This window comes from Uloborus diversus, chromosome 7 (assembly GCF_026930045.1).
Source record: "Uloborus diversus isolate 005 chromosome 7, Udiv.v.3.1, whole genome shotgun sequence".
NCBI lineage: Eukaryota > Metazoa > Arthropoda > Arachnida > Araneae > Uloboridae > Uloborus > Uloborus diversus.
In genome coordinates, this window is record NC_072737.1 from 170,519,171 (window position 1) to 170,537,798 (window position 18,628).

An 18,628-nucleotide genomic window follows, 5' to 3' on the forward strand; every position below is an offset into this window, starting at 1 on the left:
GCCGCCGATGCCGATGGCTAAATTGTTGAACCATCGGCGCCGATCGGCGTCGAGTCCTAATATATATATATATATATATATATATATATATATATATATATATATATATATATATATATATATATATATATATATATATATACATATATAAAGGCTTAAAAACTGAAACCCAACTATGGCAAAAGAGCATCAAAAGGTAAGACATAAGGTAGGTGCGGTCTGATATCGCCTAATTAAGTAAAACAAGTCATTTGATAGGTTATTCCTATTTTTTAAGGTTTTTGAAATCCTCTCACTTCCACATTAATAACACTTCAAATGCCGCAGTCGTGTCTTCACGGTCATTTTTAGACTAAACCCAGCATGAATCTTCAAGCAAAGAATACAACTGGTTTGGGCATTAAGATCTAGTATAGGTTTTCAAGACTGCATTTCTAATCAAAATACACACTATATTTATATGAAACTATTTACTTACAATTAACATAAAATATTAAACATTAATCCTATTTACTACCTCGGGAAGTAGAAGGCTGTGAGTGTCTTGGTGTTGCACGAGTCTCAGCTTTCGCACTTTTCAGTTCTTCTGTATTTAAAGATTTACCATTAATTTTACAAGACTGTTGGGAAGAAGATGAAACTGGAATTTCCGACAGACTTTTTTCTGATTTGTTAGAAGTAAGTATACCTTCTTGGTTAACAGATTCTTGATCATCATCAGTCTCAATATCCAACACAAGATCAGGCAATTCTCTGCTTTCATCACAGTCCGCAGCCATTTTTAAGGAGAAAAATGCATGAACAAAATTTTATTACAAGTGTAGTGATAATAAGACACCATTACGGGAAAAAAATAGTAAAACTTGCATTCTTTTCTAAGAGTCGGGGAAGTACACATTGCCGAAATCATTTCACATTACACGTCGGTCAATGCAGGAACGATCCTGGGTCCATGGTTACCATATTGGCGACTTCATCTATTTCAAGGCGAATTCTTATCAACATGACGAACATGATGCCAAAAAAAAGTGCGATACCATAAGCAATACAGTTGCAGTTTATTTCACCTTTTTGGAAACACTTCCTGAAGGAGTATGTTCTTTCCGATTTTAAGTGTACTTTTTTTCATGTATTGGTATTTTCAAGAATGGTAAACATCATTAAATGCAAATTAGTTTAAGAAAATAAACTGGTTCGTTCTGTATTCTAAAGTTATATATTTTGAATTATAATAATACAAACTAAATGACGTTACAGTTTTTTCGCATTTTTTACAAAATTCCATTTGCACCAAAAAAAATCTTTCCTAAATCAGAGATGCTCCTCATCCCCCTCAAGAACAATGACGTCCCCTCCCCTCAAATGCATCCCCAAAATGAGATCGCCTAGAATCGACAAAGACAACTTTTAGCAAACCCTCCTCTCCCTAAAAATTTCAATCATGCTGTCTGCTCTGAAGTTCCACTCGTTGCACTTTATTTATCTATTTATTTAGAAGCTAGACAGCTTCACATTGATAGAGGACTGCGTGCCAAGCGCCTTGGCTCCGGACACACACAGGAAAGATTTACAACACTAGAAAAGGAAATAACACTCAAGGCACAGGCGGGATTCGAACCCACGATCTTCGGCTTGGAAGACGAAGCTTCTACCACAGAACTATGGAGGCCCCCTCGTTGCACTGACTACCTTAATTTTGATAACATATAAATTGACCCCCTTGAGTGCCCACTCAAGGGGATCGTGGCACGAACCGTACCATAGAAATTTTAAGGGGTATCCTGGGTGCTGCTCACGATTGGGGGAGGGGACAACTACGAAACACATAGATGCAGAGGGGCACCCACCTTGGGGAGGTCATGGCGCGCTGCACCATCGAAATTGTTATGGGGGGAAAGAAAGTATTTCGAGTTGGTATTTTCCCTGTTATGGGGTCTTATTTTGGAGGGGGTGAATCCTTGCTCTTAAGCGGAGGGGGGAACCCCTAGATGCAGTAATTTTGCAAACTTTTTCTGCAAAATAATAGTTGTAACATTTTTCATTAGAAATGGTTCATTAAAAATTTTAATATTTTCTCTCTTTTCTTTTTTTGTAACATAGATACAGCATACGCAACTTTCAAGAGAAACAATATTAACTTTTGTGTCAAAATAAACTGTATATCGCTTTTCCAACCCCATGCCGTTATGCATAAGCTTTGGAAAAAGCAGCAATAAATAGTTGTATACTGTTGGAATAAATATTGAGAGTTCAGAGATTGGTAATAAAATGATATGTATGACTTATTAAGAACGTGAGTAAATAGCCCAAGCAGTACTTCCTTGCAAATGAAGAAATTCACAGGACATCAGTGGACGTCCAAAAACAGAAGCACAACCGTAGATATTGGGCTTTGGGAGGGGGGGGGGGGCGGACACCTTCATTGAGTCTCAAGCAATTCTCATTAATCCTTGAGTGCTTATGAAAACACGAAGATTGCTAATGAGCTACAAGTAAGTCCGTCGTCATTTAGGGGGTTCGGGGCATGGGCGCGCATAAGCAAAATTTTAAGGGGGAGGGGGTCAGATATTTTTTCCATGGTTTAGTAAGATACTTTCCGCATAGAAACCGATTTCAGTACAGTTTAGAGTTACTAAAATTTGACATTTTTAATAATTTATTCATTAATGGCTGGAGTAATGTTTTTACTTTCTTGCTAGAAAAAAAGTACTAAAAGCAAAGAAGTTCTAATTTCCAAGGTGGGGCTTGAGCCCCCACTTGCCACCCCCCCCCTCCATGTGGACAAAAGGGAGGAAGGTCGAAAGTCCCCCTTGCTTTGGAAAAATAGTGCTTTTTATTAGTTATAAGTGGATAGCGGGCGTGTTTTTCGTTGTTTTCCCCAAGTCAATTCCCATTGAGTGTACACCCCCCTCCCTCCATGTCAAATTTCAAAATGAAGGACCGCAGAAAAATATTTCCGATTGTGCTGCCCCCTAATAGAGAATATGTTAGAATTCCCCCCCCCCCCCCTTCCACTTCAAAGAAAACGCAAACCTACCTGGACTTAAGGCTATCCACCGATTTGTTACGTTAAACTGTTATTTATTAATTTATTGCAGCGAAAAGGCAAGGAGCAAGTCACTACTTCATTAAGTTATTTACTTAGCCCAATTTATATAATATGTGCATATAAGTATACAAAGGGCAAATGTATGTTCAAACTGACAAACTAAAAAAATTCCTATCCTCTCCTACTCCATGAGTAACAGACATTAAATTAACGTGACTAGGGGTGCACCCCCCCCCCTGCCCGTTTAAAAATTCCCTACTCTTGATTTTCTCCTGCAATAGAAACTGAGTATTTTCCGCATCGTTCCCTTGGTTTTTTTTTTTTTTTTTAAATGACGAGCCTGTCAGGTGCTTGTACACTCAAAATAGCCTTCATTAAAAAAAAAAAAAAAAAAAATCAAAACTATGACTTTTTAGTAATAAAAAAAAAACGTTTAATACAGAAAAATGTTCATATAGCAAACGGATTAAGGAGGAAAAAAAAAACGATAACACTTGTTTACAATAGAAAAGAATTTTCCAAGCAATGTGTTTCATATGATACATGATAGAATTCTGAATAGATTAAAATTTGACAAACTCTTAATAAAACTCTATGCGAAACATAAAGTTAAATAACAATTCTTAATAAAACTATTTAATATATAAAGCTGAATAATTTTCTTGTAAATATACATGCGTCTCTCGTATTCGTTCCGTGTAGTATCGAAATCGTGTTATACGAGACTTTTTTAAACTTATTAACATATTTTTTTACACTAATTAATCATGTACATAGTAAAAATCATGTCAATATGTATCGTGTTTTATCGAAACCGTGTTATACGAGACTTAGAAATAATGTAAATCAAAGCATGTCCATCGTGTTATATCGAAACCAAGTTTCATGAAAAACAAAGTAAAACCTCATTAGAGTTATCAAACATTAACATAATGTATTAAACAAAAAAGAAATGTCTTCTTTATTAAAGATAACTTTCGTGTTATATCACGAAAATATAAATAGAAAAATATATTTGACCCAAAGAAAGACAATCATTTTCTCTTTTAACTATAGTTTTGAAATTTGATATTTAAATACATAATTGAAAAAACTATATATGTCATTGCTTTGACGGGATTTTTGAAACATATCAATAACATAAAGCATATATACCACTGCTATTATACACTTAAGTTTTGCTGATACCTTTTACTTAAAATGCAATGTTGATTTAATGCTCATTTTCTTCACTCACTAGAATACTTTGCTTAATTTCTACTTTCCTCATACCCCTAATTTCTTACACCATAAAATTACAGATAGTGATCTCCAAGTTTTAATGCCAGCATGCCAAAGAAATTTTGTAAATGCTTTTCTTTTGACATTTATGAAACTTATGCACCAGGAAAAACTAGAGTAGAGCTAACTACAGGAATAACTTAGAAAAGCATATTCATTCTTGGTATGATAACATCAAGAATTTGTTTTAAAATAGAATAATACACAGACTTTTTTGAAGCCGGCTGTGTTACAATTCTAAGCAAAATAATTGTACCAGAAATAAAATATATCTGTGACCAAGTAAAAATATTCAAACCAAACTTTTTATCTCGAGGAAAATTAGCCTAAAAAATGTTAGCATTTATAAAGAGGGTTTTAGTCATAAATTAAGTGACAACATCCCTTTATGTTAATTCTGTAAATGCTTTTTAATACATCAGACACAAGAATAATATATTTAGACTATACTATATGACTGATGTTGAATGCACTTGAATTTTAACAAGTCGGTTTTAAAGCATTATTGCCAGCAAAATTAGTACTTCACAGCAGACTTTAATAAAGTAACTGTTGTGCAAGTTCTAAATTCAACTAGTGTGCTTTAAGTTTCTATAACCTCATCCATCTTCTTATTATTCAGGATCAAACAATTGACATCTTGGTAAACTATGGAACCCTTCTGAAAAACAGATACATTAATAAACAAAAATGTATTCATAATTAAAAATACAAATTGAACATTCAAGTTTGGGCCACATTGAAATAATTATTTTTATACTTATATTCACAGGAAGTTTGTGCATCAGATGAACTTAAAACTGATTTCTGACTGCAAAGCATAGACCCACCATTTCAAAGATTCTATTGGTTGTTCTTACTCATTGAAAGGTCCAGTTAAAGCATTATTACCAGCAAAATTAGGACTTTGCAGCAGACTTGAATAAAGTAACTGTCATGCAAGGTCTAAATTCAACTAGTGTCATGCTTTAAGTTTCCATGAAATCATCCATCTTCTCGCTATTCCGGATCAAACAATTGCCATCTTGGTAAACTAACATGGAAAAACCCTTCTGAAAAATATACAATAAGCACAAAATGTATTCATAATTCACAATACAAATTGAACATTCAACTTTGGGCACATTGAAATAATTATTTTTATACTTATCCCACAGGAAGTTTGTGCATCAGATGAACTTAATACTGATTTCTGACTGCAAAGCATAGACCCAGCATTTCAAAGATTCTAATGGTTGTTCTTGTTCATTGAAAGGTCCAGTTAAAGCATTATTACCAGCAAAATTAAGACTTTGCAGCAGACTTTAATAAAGTAACTGTCATGCAAAGTCTAAATTCAACTAGTGTTGTGCTTTAAGTTTCCATGAAATCATCCATCTTCTTGCTACTCAGGATCAAACAATTACCATCCTGGTAAACTAACATGGAGGAACCCTTCTGAAAAATATACAATAAGCAAAAAATGTATTCATAATTCACAATACAAATTGAACATTCAACTTTGGGCACATTGAAATAATTTTTTTTATACTTATGCCACAGGAAGTTTGTGCATCAGATGAACTTAATACTGATTTCTGACTGCAAAGCATAGACCCAGCATTTCAAAGATTCTAATGGTTGCTCTTGTTCATTGAAAGGTCCAGTTAAAGCATTATTACCAGCAAAATTAAGACTTTGCAGCAGACTTTAATAAAGTAACTGTCATGCAAAGTCTAAATTCAACTAGTGTTGTGCTTTAAGTTTCCATGAAATCATCCAACTTCTCGCTATTCAGGATCAAACAATTGACATCTTGGTAAACTAACATGGAGGAACCCTTCTGAAAAATAAACGATAAGCGAAAAATGTATTCATAATACAAATAGAACATTAAACTTTGGGCACACTGAAATAAAGCATTTTTATACACATGCCCGCAGGAATTTTGTGCATCAGATGAACTTGGAACTGATGACTGACCAGTGAAAACCCCACAATCTCAAAGATCTCAATCATTGCTGTAACAATGACTGCTCACTGAAAGGAGAACTTATACTTCAGGTTCTATTGACAAATGTACCAGGTGCCCTACTAATTTAATAGAATAGTGTTTCATGCTTAAATAATTTAGCTCTTAGCAAACTACAAAAATCTTTCATTTGTTGCTAGACAAAGTTAAAGTTCAGTAGAGATTAAAAATCTGGCATATAATTTTAAGTAATGAATTAAAGAGCTAAATAGTTTCAATTATGTAAGGATTAGGAAATAAGTATTTTACTCATGATAAACACCTATTTGTTACACATCTATAACGCTGGATAAGAATAATACCTAAAATTCATGAATTTTGACAGTAAATTAAACAGCATACTGATTTCTGACACCAAGAATATGAAAATTAATAAATGTTCATTTTTGGCACACCCGGGAAGGCTAATAGGGAGAATATTCAACAAGAAGAAAAGATATGATAGTTGAAGGGAAGGGGACTTAACAGGAAGAACCTTTACAGAGTTAATTTTTGAAGGAAATATTTTGCCGAGAAATTGAACAGTTAAAGGGCTATTACACGGAAAACGGTAATTTTTTCCCGCATGTGACGCTTTGTATATTTTATAAAAAATAATAATTAAAAAGGATAATGAACAAAATTTTGTTGCTTAAGACATCACAAATGCATGTGTGACTTCTTTAGCCAAAACTTTCTTCTAAAATTATTTCTTTTTTATGAAATACAGAAACCGTCACGTGCGGGACAAAATGACCATTTTCAATGGAATAGGCATAGACATATTTTTTTTCTTCAATGGTTTAAATAATTATATCTAAACTTATGAGATATGTTTCCTTTACATTGGAACCATAGCTTTCAAAATCTGCAATTTGTTTTGTCATTGCTGTATTATAGAGCAAAAATATTAGCTTATCCACAAGCAAGTTACCAGAGGTTGACTTTAGATGTTCTGCACGTGACACATGTAAATAAATTTTAATTTAAATAACAAAATTGTTTCAGAAGTATCTTTGCATCAAATCAGGAGGAATCCGTCCTTAAGAATAGATGACAGGAATAAATTTAATTCTGGCAGTAATTAAATTAATCATACATCAAAATGGTTTTACTAAATGAAGGAAATTAAACAATTGACTCACGATAGCAGATTTTCAGTTGACGCAGATCTACGCACGCTAAAGGCTGACAGGAACAATTCTGACAAAAGTCAACACGTCTGAGAAAAATGATTGTTAATTTTGGATAATTAAGCAACTCAGTAGCTTTAATTATGCAAGGAAAAGGAAACATCTAAATGTTTCACAAAGGATAAACGTTTAATGATGTGAATACATGCACGCTTACAGGAAGAATCCTTAAGGACGTCTTAAAGAAATGTACGTTAATTTTGGCGGGAAATTAAAAGAAGCCTAATAGTTTCGATTATTCAAGGGGGGGGGGGGGAGCAAAAATCTCAAGCACACGAGAAACGTTTATTTAATGCACACCTATGCAAGCTAACGTCTAACAACAATTTCCCATATTATATTAGATATCTGAAAGACGTCTAATTATGGCATAAATAAATATAAATTTTGTCCGGATAGAAAGTACAGATGCACAGAATGATAACCTAGAAAAAAACCTAAGGCCTAGCCATAATAAATCTTAATACATGCTCTTAATTTCATGACCGTTGTACTGTCCAACCACAGATTGCATGGAATTTTCAAACGTCCAGATCAACGAATCTATGTGAATAAGGGGGAAAAGTAAAAATTTGATGCGCGTATTCCGCATCCGACTTTGCTTCTGCAAAAGCTGACATTGGTAAAAAATAATAAATTTATCCATTTCCGGCTGTAAAACGGTGTTTGTCATTCCATACAATCAGTCAGACAGTAAGCATAAATAAAGGAACACGCTCTTTTTCAAAATAAAAAAAACAAAAAGATACAACTTAATATAGTCACATCCAAGAAAATGTTTCACTTACTTTCATGCATATCTAATTGTAAAAATCTCATCATAATAAATATATCAACACATTTCTCATTACTACATTCTTCAAGCCATTTTTTAAACCACGCACGAGGTACAGGAAGAATCCTTGTCGCCAAGTCTGAGAATGATATCATTTAGCGCCAAAATATAGGGTTGCCTCCCGTTTATCTGTCAGGATCGTTCCTGCATTGACCGATTTCCTTTCACATTTCACATCAAAACAAAACAAGTGTAGCTGACCAGTACAGTTACAGTTGGGGTGCATTTGGAAACAAGGATTGGTCGCCTCGGTGCCAAGCGTTGGGAAACGCTTGCGGGCAGAAATCCACATCCTAGAGCTTTCGCGAAGGGCTTTTCCCTGATTGGCTACCATGCTGGCGTGACGTCTACCGTTTAACCGGAAATGAAGTGTATGCGTGTGACGTCACTCCCTTACATGCCAGCTCCAGCTCTACTTTACCATGTTAATCCTACGAGAATGCTGAGTGAGGTATAATATTTGGGAAATTAGGAAAGGTTTTATCTACTTCTTCGGTTTCAAAAGCACTTATTTCAATACCAGGTAAGTCGAAGCATCAAATGCAATCAATCTTATGTTCATTTTAAATACAGATTTTATTTGAGAGATAGATAAAGTTTTGTTTACGTTCGCGTAGTGAACCATTGAGCCACCATTCTGCAAGTGGTGTTATTATATAGTCGTTTTTCCATTTTTTCCTTCCATCGAAAACTACTTGAATTGAGGAAACTATTTTCATATTAGATGAGTAAAAGTCACCAAAAAATCCGTATTTCATGAAATTTATTGGTTTTTTCTTCGATTTTTCAGAATAACATAAATGTTTGTTTACATTCGTTGAGGTGAAGTGTTGTTGTTAATTTTGCCTCTTGTTAAAAAAATTCTGCTTATTTCAACTCAGTTATGAAGCTTTTTATGACATTTTATAGTCTGTTAAAGCATTATATGCAAGGCGTATATCATAAAATTTTGTTTATAATCACTGAATGAACCACCCTTTTCTACGTTGTGTTGCTACTATTTTAAACTCTAAACAAATGCGTTACACATTTTTCTCTCATTAAAAACAAGTTACATTGAGATTAAATGAGTTAAAGTCACCAAATAAGCGGCATTTCTTTAATTTTATGTGTTTTTTTCCTTTTTTTGAAAATAAAATGAATGCTTGTTTACAATTCGTCGCACCGATAGCATACGTTATATCGTTTGACGATTCTGTTTATTCTGCAGATATTAATTTCTTCCTAGAACTTATTAGCCTTAATTTTCTGCAGGTTTTTCTTGGATTACAAACCATTTGCATAGGTAAAAGATTTAAACTAAAGTTACAAAATACATATATGTATTTCATACATTTCATATACCGTTTTTTGTTCTTCAGATTTAGATGTTTGTCCACATTTGTTGAACCTATATCCACCTATAATGTCATTTGCTATGTAGTGTTGGTGTTATTTTCTGCTTTTATTAGTTTTTTCTTAAAATTTTATTCATAGCTTTACATTTAAAAAAAATTTGTCTAAATGTCTAAAGCATTTCAAACAGAACATTTTGAGCTGTGATGCAAAGATTTTCTAGACATAGTTTAAACTTTAAAACTATGTTGTCAAAAGCAACAAATTTTTGTAAAAAATATTTTTCTTCAAGAAAGTTATATGATCGTGACAATACCCAAAGGAGGCAAGGTAAGAGAAAGGGCAAATCTGCATCTTGCATCAGAAAATAATGGAATTCCGGGGTAGTCTAGGAAAAGTTTTGGTCTTTAAGCTGTTCTACACTGTGACTTCTACTATCAAAATTCCAAGTATTTTGTTTAGGTGTGTAATACCTTCAGTGCTTGCTTTTAGCCGACACTCATTTTTCAATATCATTCAAACATGATTTCTAAGAATATATCCTGAAAATTGCTTAATTGAAATGTGTTATTTACTTATAAATCTGATGATTTTTTAATATTTTGATGAGAACATTTTATCTGCTTATTTGTGTTTATGTATATTTATATATACATATATTATATATACATGTATGTTATGTGTTTATCTTTTGATATATTCCTTTTTTCTTTTAGAACCCTGAATTTTTTTTTTTCACGTTTTGCAATCACTTCAGTGGGCGTGATGGCTCAGATTCTCAAAAGATGAGAAGCAGGAGAAAATTGGACCAGAAATATAAGGTATAATTCAGTTTTGTTATGTTAATATCTATGCATAATCATTTAAATAATTTTAGACAGTAAGAATTAAAAATATATTTAGTTAGTCTGTTGGATCATTCAAGAACCTGACATATTTATTACCTTTTACATACATTACTACTAAGTATTCATAAATATGTATCTTGCACGAGAACTATCACGTGAGGAAACCGAAAAAATAACTTCATTCAAAAAATTTAAATACTGCCAGCCACGTTTAATGGGATAACAAATAAAAACCTCCCAGAACAAAAATATTTCCCCATTAACACAATGTTAACCATCCCCACTTAATCAAATAATTTCCCGGGACAATCAAATAATATTCATCGGTTTTCGCAAAGATTCTTGCTGAGAAAATTTTTGAATAAATTAGAAATGAATAAGTAAGAATTGTTGATACAAAATATATATATATATATATATTTCGCCATCAACGGGCTAGAAAAAACTTTTTTCCCCATCCCAAAAACATTCTCTGTTCTATCTAATTTCTTTTGTTGACCACACAATAAATAGCGCATTCAGTAATTAAATTAAATAATACTAAGAAATATACACATTTCAGACGAAAGTAAAAAGTGATGAATATCAAATGTAAAACATGGCAGACGAGGAGAGAAGAAAAGATGTTAGGAAAGTTTCATGTATTAAATGGAATGCAGACTATTAACACATTAAATTTTGTCCTAATGATTACAGAGCTACATTTGTTCTTTAAAAATTACACCCTGTCCTAGGTACGCTTGCCATGCCACAGCTTCATTCCTTTTTTAATAAAAGAATTAATTTAAATGACTTAACGAATATCTATCATAAAGACACAAATTATTTCATGGTAAACTGTCATTCATATTTTATGTAAATTTTATTTAGAAAACATCAGATTAGTCATAACTATTGTTCTGCTAAACTTTTGCATATTTTATGTTAAAGATAATTTTTTTTTAAATATAAATGTTTTGTCACCACATTATTACTTCAGCTTTAATTATTTCTTTTTTACTTCACCTTTTTTTATTTATTTTTCTGTGATGGGATTATTAATGTTCTATACTACAATCTGCCTACTTATTGTTTAATGCAGTAGAGAAAACAGTTTTTCTCACAGAATGGAGTGGCAAACCTCTGTTTTAAACCTTTCATACTCAAAAGGGATTTGTGTGCAGCATTTTTTCCTAGGTCATCCAGTGTTCATACTCTATTTAGATGAAAAAATTACATGACTTGTTCATGACTTCAATGAAAATTTTCATGACCTTGTTATATGAAGAGAATAGCACTATTTAATCTCAAATTTGTTAATTTTTGGAAATGAGCATTAGCAAAACGTCTACATGAATGCCACAGCCTCATAGAAGCACTTACTCATAATGGAAAAATTATAATTGTACACTTAAAAAACCAGACTATTCTTATTTGTCTTCATCATATAAATTTAAGTGAAGTACAAATGCAGTGAAACGAGTATGATGCTTAAATGTCTGATGTTTTTTTGTAAACTGGCAGAATGATAATGAATGAGACAAAGATTGAATGAGTCATCACTAAGTTTCAATAAATTTGCCTCAAAAGTTGCCTTAGTGTCAACAGTGCATTTAATCATCCACATAACTTGATAGTATTTTGGTTCTTTAAAGTAAAGCCACATAGTTTACTTTTTTATGTTTCTAAACCAAATCTTTTTTTGAAAAAAAATTCAGTAATGAATCAATCTTCTGATTCAAAAGTATACTTGTTTTGTTTACTTATTTGAACATTTTCAAATGCATATTGATTAATAAGTTCAGAAATTTCAAAACATGTTTGATTCCTGACATTGAACGTAGCAGTGGGTAGCATGGATTAATTTTGAGGGCCATATGTTGGGCACTACTGTTTTAGAGTATAAGAATTCCTCTTTTACTGTATTCTATTGCCTGAATAAAGACCTTTATTTTCTAAAACCTTCAACAAATTAAGATAAACTCTGATAAATTTAATAATAAAGTTCTTACGAGTGATGGAATCTAACTCGGATGCAATTAAATCACTTTTTTTGAGTGGGCGTGGCAAAACTAAGAACGAGAAATTTCGCTACTACGGAATATGAATCATAAGAGGTGTTGAAAATGACAGTGAATTCAAAATAAGTGATGCCCAAGCAGTAAAATCACATCGCAAAGAAAAGGCAAGCGGCTGCGACATAAGTGAATGCAATTAGATTTCAAAGTTCAGATTTGATTTAGGGATCATTGAATTTTCCACTTTTAATAGCTTTTGTGTGCTATTCTGTTAAATCACTTAAGATTTCTAATGCTGCTTTAGTTAATATTACTTTCTCTTTGTCTAGGACATTTTTCCATGACTTTTCCAGGTATGAAAAAAATTTGTTAATTCTTTTTCAGTGAATTTCCAGGGTTTCCAAGACTCGAACTATGGTCATCAAAACTGGAGTGTCTGGAGTCATTAGCCTAGCAATACGTTTTCATATGAACTGATATTTGCTTACAGCTTAAGGTGTTTGTATTCATTGTTGGATTGGTACATATTATGAATGTATGTAAAAAAAATATCTAACATTCAAAAGAATAAATCTTTTTAAAAGTATATATTTGTCTTGCTTTTCTTTTTAATGGGTATTTAATTCAAGAAATGTCAGAGAAATAACAAATATTCATTTCCTGGAAATGTAGTTATTCTTAAAGTGGATTATTTAAGCATAAGTTTTTCGGCAGAAACTTTTAAAAAACAAAACTAAATGGGATGGACTTAAAAAAAAATTTCTTCAGTACTGTTTAATTTTTAAATGTGTTGATTTAATATTTTTTATTATCATGAATGTTTACACAATTTGAGTAATTTAATGCAATGCAGCAGATGGAGATACAGTGAAACCTGTGTAAGTTGACCACTCGCGGTGCAGTACTTTGGCGGTCAACTTAGACAGGTGGTCAACTTACAAGTTTTACTGTACATTGTTAATGTAGGAAGAATAAAGGGAATATTTCCCCGAATAGCTTACCAGCTTCCAATATAGTTTTCAGCATAGGCTTCTCGTGCAGGAGGGAAAACTGCTCCCTTACTTCAAAAGATAAATATTAATGATAGATTGAAAAGTGATTTTTACAGGGTGGATTAATTTATTTCATGAAAACAAAATTTACAAATAAATAGACTTTTCTCATATTTCATAATAATAGAACTTTTTAATTGGAAATGGGCAGTTTACAATGGTTATCCAATGTAATTTTTCATGCTATGTTCCATATATATAGAGGCCTTTTAACCAGTAATGTTAAAAACTAATAATGTAAGCCAAATTTAAAAATACAAATTCAGCTTTGGAGGCACTGAAGCCTCCTCACTTCTTTTGACCTTTGTAGTGCACCAGGTGCCAATGATTTTCTGGAATCCCTTAAAAGATGACAAAGACTTATAAATTTGCATTGCGGTAAGCCGCTGCATTTATTGCAGTTTTTTTTTTTTTGTGTGTCAACGTTCTGTGTTCTGCCAGATGTCATCAATAAGCTCACTTCTTTTGCATTGAAGAAAAGGGCTCCTCATAACCATGAAACTGCAATACATCAAATGTAGCTGCGTATTATTCTGAACTCAGGTGTGACAAATCAAACCATTTAACAATGCCATCTGTAAAAGGAACGAATATATTCATTTATAGGAAGTACCAGAAATTTATACATAAGACATTATGATGATAAGAATTGTAGAAATATGGGAAACAAAAAAGACAAGGTTTATTTTCTGTTAATAAATCTAACTACATACATATCAAGTAACTTGAAGAAAAAAATCATAGTATGGAACTAAGATTTTAGAAATTTAAAACCATGGTGATGCAGTTGTTGTGAATGATACAGATAAAAATCAGCTGTTTTTTAAATGTAACAAATAACGAATGCTACTGATTCTAAAGATATTTTAAGAATTCGGAATCTGTACCTAAAATTTTTATCTGAAAAGTTTTGCCAATCTTCCAAAAAAGGTAACAGTAGGGATATTTAAACTATTTCACTATTTTCATTCAAGAAAATCTGAAAAAATAATAATAATAATAATAATAATTATATCATAAAGTGCATTTTAAAAATATAAATAAAAAATATGTCTTGTAATGTACACAGTCTATTCTCAAACCCACTGACCTGAAATTTGCAATTGAGGCAGTGAGAAGCAAAGGGATGCAGGTGCCAAAATTAAATTAGAGATAACTGGGACAAAAGGTAGGTGAACCTCTCCTCTGTTTTGGGGCAAAAGATAGTAGCAGGGGGGTGGAGAAAGGACACCTGTTGGCTCGAGCCTGAAGGGGGCCCAAGATTTTTTTTAAAATGAGGGGGAAAATATGTGTAGAGCCGTAGGTGTAAACAATTTGGAGGGGGCTTGTAAAAGGTTAATGAAAGCCTATGATGGCAACTTCAAACATTTTTTACTGAAAACTTGAAAATGTCCATTTACATCCCTTTGCTTCTCAGTTTCAACAGTCTAAAATTTGCACAATATTTCAGATCAAAACAATGAAATTTACACTAAAATATAGGGTTGGAATTTGAAATATAGCCAATATTTAAAATTAATGATAAAAAGTTAAATGTTTAAAAAATGGAATAAATTTGTGTATTGAAGTTAAATTCCAAACACTGTTTTAATAAGTCTACCATAATTATTTCATGCTAGAATTTATACTGATTGTCGGACAGATTTCACTACAAAGCTTTCTTTCTGGTGGTTTTTAAAATGTAAGACATTCTCTTACAATTTCATTTCATACATAAAGCAGTTACTTTCAGTTAAGTATTTTTGATTGAAAAAGGGGGTAAAATCAATATGTGAGGAAATAAAATAAGTACAAGTTCTAGAACACTGAATAATAAAAAATACATACACATAACATTATAGGTTTAATTTCTTTCGACCTAGGCTAATTTGTTTTCTTTAAAAATACTTCAGAAAATGACAGAAGTAAAATTAAATGATCATTATGAGCTGTAAATAATTGAAAATAAATTAAGAATGCTGCAACAGAGAACTAATTGTAAAATTATTGTAACGAAAGCTTTTCTAAAGTTGGAAAAAAATTCAGAACTTTTCCATGAATTCAACTTCAGAAAATTTGTACACGAAAAATTGAATAACAATTTGTAAATCTGCACTGTGATATTTTGTGACGTATTAAAAACTTGTAAACGGTATGAAAATGAGGTACATTTTTAAATGTCTGGCTAGTGCCACCACTCACAAAAATCAATTGCACACAATGTTTTAAGTTTTAATAACTGTAATTAATTTTTGACAGTTATGTTGTTAAATGTTGAATATAGAATAGAAAATCATAAATATTTACATATAATCAGATATGAAACAAAAATCCAAAATTATTCAATGAATGCTAATAGCAATGTTTAGAAATCCTTAGAAAAAGTAACTAGTCCGTAAACAAAATGACTGGTCGACTAAACACCAAATGTAGTTAAACTTGAAATGTGTTCCTACATCAGATTGTGGCTAACAAATTTAAAGGGTGAACTTAAAAAGGGCTCATGAAAAACACATTTAATACATTCCAGAAATTCAAAAATTCATTTTTAATATTTTGAAGCAAAAAATTACAAAACAAAACAGAACTTTACACTTAAACTTGTTTTTGTGCGGTCTTTTTTGTACAATTTAGCAGTAGTTTTTGTTGCAAAAACTTTTTACAGCTACTCATGAAGTTGCAGACAATTATTTTATTAGAATTGTTTTCATGCAATCAACATTCACTACACAAAAACATGTTTGAGTGTACTGAATTTAATGTTTACTAGTGGTTTTAAAAAACAAATGATTCCAAAGAAAATACCATTGAGTTTCTGGAACCAAATTAGCAACTTTGGACCCCAATTGCATCTGAACTTGGGCCTATGCAAACAAATCACTCTATCTGGGCTCATAACTAAGGCGAATTCCCTAAAATCCAGAATTTGTCCAGATCCATGACCCTCAAAGAAGTGGCGTTTGGTACAAAGATAGTTTTTCTGTGAAAAACAAACATTGGTAATGTTAAACAGTAAGTTATCACCTCAAAGTCAGAAATACATGCAATACACTGACAAACTAGTTATTACGCACATCGAGTGCAGTTTTGTCCTTGTTATTAACTCATCAGTCTGGAATAGTGAATATCCAAGCTGGAGACATATGTCATCTCATTGAATCTGAGAGGGCCAAAAAACTGTTCACTACTAGTTTGCTGGAATTCTCAGGATTGATGGATATGCTAATTTTGCTTTAGCAGAAATTAATGGAGGAAAAAATGGAAAGTTATTACATAATCCAAAAGGTTTAACAAAAATTGAAAATCTATAATTAAACCCCACTTATATAAACCAGATAACCCCTATATCAACACCGGATAACCACCCCAACAGTACCGTATGACCAGTGGCGGATCCAGAGGCCTGTTTTGGGGGGGGGGGGGGCGATTTTATCCATGGGCGATTGGTCCATAAAAAATTTGGGGGGGGGGGGGTCAGAGAAGTCACGGGGAGGGGGGATGTGGGCAGCGCCCTTATTTATTTATTTATTATTTTATTTTAAATTTTATAAAATTGGGCTATGGTATTTTTGTTGTTGGTTAAATGATCGTCTCAAAAAAAAAAAAAAAAAACCTAGGGACACGACTTGAAATCTCGAGACAAATATCAACAGTAGACTTCCTTCTTTCGATTCAAAGCTCCAATTTAATCTTCATCAAAAAACGTGACAAACATTTAAAGTACCCTTATTAAGTCAATTCTTCTTTCTTTAAACACGTGAATCGATCAGCACCAGCATTTTCCAGTCGATCTATAACTTTGAAGTTAGAAAACGGAGGGGCAGTGCCCCTTTGTTTTTGAAAAGGAGGGGCAGTTGCCCCCACGAGCCGCCTATGATTCCATCCCATCCGTTCTCACATGCGCTCAAAAGTATCGGACGCACAAAAGCTATTTCGTTGCGAAGATCATTCATGAGCTTTTAAATTGAGTCTTACAAATAAAGGAAAAACATTCCCCTTATATCGCCATTTTTTCTATATTTTCTCTCATCCTATTATGGAATGAAAAAAAATACCATTCTAATGTAACGTGGGATTTTCAGAGATCGATATGACATGGATTTATGAGGCATTTCTATGAATCTCCTCGGTAATACATTTTTGAATAAAAATAATGTCTAATGATTGCAGAAAAAATTAAAACAAGCAACTACCAAAGTTCACTATAACTACAAATAGCGGCAGTAAAAAACGCGAAACAAAAGTTTAAATAAAGATATATCGAAATAAATCTTTTAACAAAAATTGCTTTTATGATAGAACCAGAAGCAAATAAAGCGGTTAATTTTCGTTATACAAAACATAATTTTTTACTATTTAACCAGTATTAAAATAAATTTAGGATCAAAATAAAACGTTTTAAGTGTAGTTTACTTTTGTTTGAAAGGGATTTTACTAGGAAATGCGAAATAGAGACAGAAAAGATCTTTTAACAATTAAAAAAAAATTGATCTGTTAAAAAACCATATTCTGTTAGAGCATTGTTAAATTACACTTAATCAGTGGCGTAGCAAACTTGGATGTCAACCGGGGTGGTAATCTGGGCTATCACCCCTCACCCCTCCCCATCAACCGAAGGCGAAAAAAGACCTTATTCAATGTTCGATGAAAGAAACGAAGTTCATACAATATTCATAAACAAAACGAAATTGTGTCCCCCCCCCCCGAGAGGGATATCATCCGAAATAAACGTTTCCCTCGTATTGATACCAATGCATTTGGGAGATTATAAAACATATGCGAATTTCTGTTGGTATTTACATTTTTCTGGAACTCTTACATGCATTTTGGTTGTCTCCGCCCCCCCCCGCCCCACTCCATATGAGTACCAGCCGCCTCAAATGCCCTTCTAGTGAGACCAATATGTTTGATAGAAAAAAAATATTTTTTTTTCATGTTGGAAATAAAATTCAGAATTGAAACATCGAAATTTCTCATATTCATTTTAGTGTCACACTCTAGGGGGTGTCACCCGGCTTAGCCCCGCTCTGCAAAATAATTTTTAATATAAATTGAAATGTTGGGGATTT

At 32.5% G+C, this 18,628-nt stretch overlaps 1 protein-coding gene and 1 long non-coding RNA gene across 2 annotated transcripts in view; both read left to right on the forward strand.

Moving 5' to 3' along the window:
• Positions 1 to 18,628, forward strand: part of LOC129226006 (carbonic anhydrase 5B, mitochondrial-like) — a 131,996-nt gene that overhangs the window by 27,161 nt on the left and 86,207 nt on the right. The gene's annotated exons all lie outside the window — the stretch shown is intronic.
• LOC129226007 (uncharacterized) lies at positions 8,766 to 13,044 on the forward strand. The gene is made up of 3 exons (XR_008580761.1): positions 8,766 to 8,871; positions 10,400 to 10,504; positions 12,913 to 13,044. It is a non-coding gene; the product is annotated as an uncharacterized LOC129226007 (long non-coding RNA).